Source organism: Meriones unguiculatus, unplaced genomic scaffold (genome assembly GCF_030254825.1).
Source record: "Meriones unguiculatus strain TT.TT164.6M unplaced genomic scaffold, Bangor_MerUng_6.1 ChrUnknown_unordered_Scaffold_91, whole genome shotgun sequence".
Lineage (NCBI taxonomy): Eukaryota > Metazoa > Chordata > Mammalia > Rodentia > Muridae > Meriones > Meriones unguiculatus.
In genome coordinates this window covers 170,001-172,500 of record NW_026843743.1, presented here as the reverse complement: position 1 = coordinate 172,500, position 2,500 = coordinate 170,001, and the positions used below count along the sequence as shown (strand labels likewise).

General features: G+C 50.2%; 1 long non-coding RNA gene across 1 annotated transcript in view; it reads left to right on the top strand.

Moving 5' to 3' along the window:
* LOC132652030 (uncharacterized) overlaps positions 1-528 on the top strand; it is a 674-nt gene extending 146 nt beyond the window's left edge. The window contains exon 2 of the long non-coding RNA XR_009589527.1: positions 208-528. This is a non-coding gene — a long non-coding RNA (uncharacterized LOC132652030). The remainder of the gene's footprint in view (positions 1-207) is intronic.
* The last annotated feature ends 1,972 nt before the right edge of the window (positions 529-2,500 follow it).

The following is a 2,500-nucleotide window of genomic DNA, read 5'->3' as shown; positions in this document are numbered from 1 at the left end:
GCCCGAGCCAAGGGGGAAACGGGGGTGGGGGGCGGGAGGGCACACGGAGGAGAGGAGATGGGCATTGGGAAGCATGGTGTTCTCTAAAAATTTGAATCGGAATCGTTCTTTCAAATAGACCAATCTGCTCTACTCTGCTTTGCTTTGCGGGGCCAAACGTAATGGACTCCTCCCCACTGACATGCTTCCTTTTTGCTATCCATGCAGGGTTCCCTGACCACCCTGGCGAACAGGACAGGACGGAGGCGAGAATCAAAGGCACGGCCAGAAAGAGGAGTTTGAGGTGTGGGACTGCTATGCCCCGGCACAGCCAGCTGGACTGACTGACTGCCCTCCTTCTCGAGGCGGGACGCAATCACGCATACAAACAAAAGACTACCTCTTTCCAGCAGAAGAAGATGGCCCTTCCTTCCTCTTCCTCTTGACTCACAGGTGGTACTCTATCTACCTGCTTCCCAGCCCACCTGAGCCACCCCCCCCCCCCTTCACTTTACGCTCAATTACAATAAATAAATGAATGACTACGAAGTTTCTAGTTGGTTCATTGACTTATGTTGTTTCTCTCTGTGAGCTAATTTTTACCACTGCCCACTCGTGTGTGTGTGTGTGTGTGTGTGTGTGTGTGTGTGTGTGTGTGTGTGTGTGTGCGCGCGCGTGCGCTTGGGACTGGAAAAACAGCCGGTATACTCTTCAGGCAGGTGCAAGATCTCTGGGGTTCTGTTTGTTTGTTTTTCTTTTTCTTTCTTTCTTTCTTTCTTTTTTTTTTTTTTTTGTTCTTGTTTTGGTGGTGGTGGTGGTGGTGGTGGTGGTGGTGGTGGTGGTGGTGGTGGTGGTGGTGGTGGTGGTGGGTCGTGTTTTTCCACTGTGATTTGTTTTAAAACTCACTCCATTTGAAGATCTGCAAGTGACCTTCAAGATTTACTTGGGCTTCTTAGAAGAACCTCTGGTTCCTCTCTCTAGTCTTCTTCGGGCAAATTCAAATTGACCCCTCTGAGGAAGGCTGTAAGTTCTTTTTATATGCCACCCCCCCCCTCCCCGATTATTCTATTTTCTTTAACTGGTATTCTGCCTCCGTATGTGAGAGTTCCCTAAAACTGGAGTTACAGAAGGTTGCGACCCGCCTGCAAGGTGGGTGCCCCTTGACCATCGCTCTTCTGGGAGTGTAGAGTAGAGGCATTCATTTTTCTCCCCCTCTGGGTTTGCAGGCTGGATAATGGTTAGTATCCACTTCTCCCTGAACAAATCTGAGGGTGACTCTTCACAGCTAAAGGATCTGCCTTCATTCACAGTTTCCCTCCTTGAGATTTGGGGCGGGCTGCGGGGAAGGGGGTCGATCGATCGGGGTGGGGGACGGGGTGGGGGTGGGAGGGGAGGATCGGCAGGGCAGATGGGGAGGGAGCGGAGTCTTCTTTCCCAGTGGAGAGACAGGGCCTCCAAACTGCCTCTGCCTCTCAGGCAGGCGTGCACCACCACGCCCGGCTCCGGTTCGGTTCGACATATTCAACCGATATTTAATTTCTAGGGAAAGCTTGACCGGAGGAACTGGAGGGAATGGCTCAGTGGTTAATAGCACTGGGTACTCTTCCAAAGGACTCAGGTTCAATTTCCAGAACCCACGCGGCAGCTCGTCTGTAACTTCAGTTCTATCTAGGTGATCGGACACATAAAATAAAAGTATAAATAAATAAATTATTTGGGGTTGGGGATTTCCCTCAGTGGTAGGTAGATCGCCTGCTTAGCAAGCGAAAGGAAGGTCCTGCCTGGGTTGTTTGGTCCTCATCTGGGGGGTGGGGGTGGGGAGATAGATAAAAATAAATAAAATAAAAAAAAAAATAAAGCTGAAATTATGGTCTCCAACACCCAACACACACACACGCACGGCGCGCGCGCGCACACGCACACACACACACACACACACACACACACACACACACACACCTTTCTCATCTTATCTTTGATTTTCTGGTTTTAAATAAGCACACCCCAGGGACTGATGAAACTGTAAATTGCAAGAATTGCCTGGGGTTTCCAAGAAGACTGACTGACTGACTGACTGACTGACTGACTGACTGACTGACTGACTGGCAGGAGCCTCCTGAGACTACTAGCTCTGCTGGAAAATCTACCTAGTATGGAGGATGGCGTCTCATAACCATATAGGCGGCTCCCCTTTGTCCAGCTGGGAGTGAGTGGTTGGATAGGCAGGAAAACAGAGTCAGCAAAGTTCAGCTGTGTTATTTGTCGGGGGTGGGTGTTCCCATTACCCCAAACTCCTCCTTGATCCTCTCCACCCACCCAAAATCTGCCCGGGGCCTGCCTGCTTACATTATAACATTATACCAGTGAGAATCTGCTGGAGAAAAATGATATTTCCTTCTCTGGTGGTTGTCATTTCGAGATAATTTCTGGGTCAGAGATATAGGGGGCTTGTCTCTCGATTTTCCCTCTCAGAGCTGGGGCCCAATCTGGCCTAGACTTATTGCATGGCCCGGATTCACCC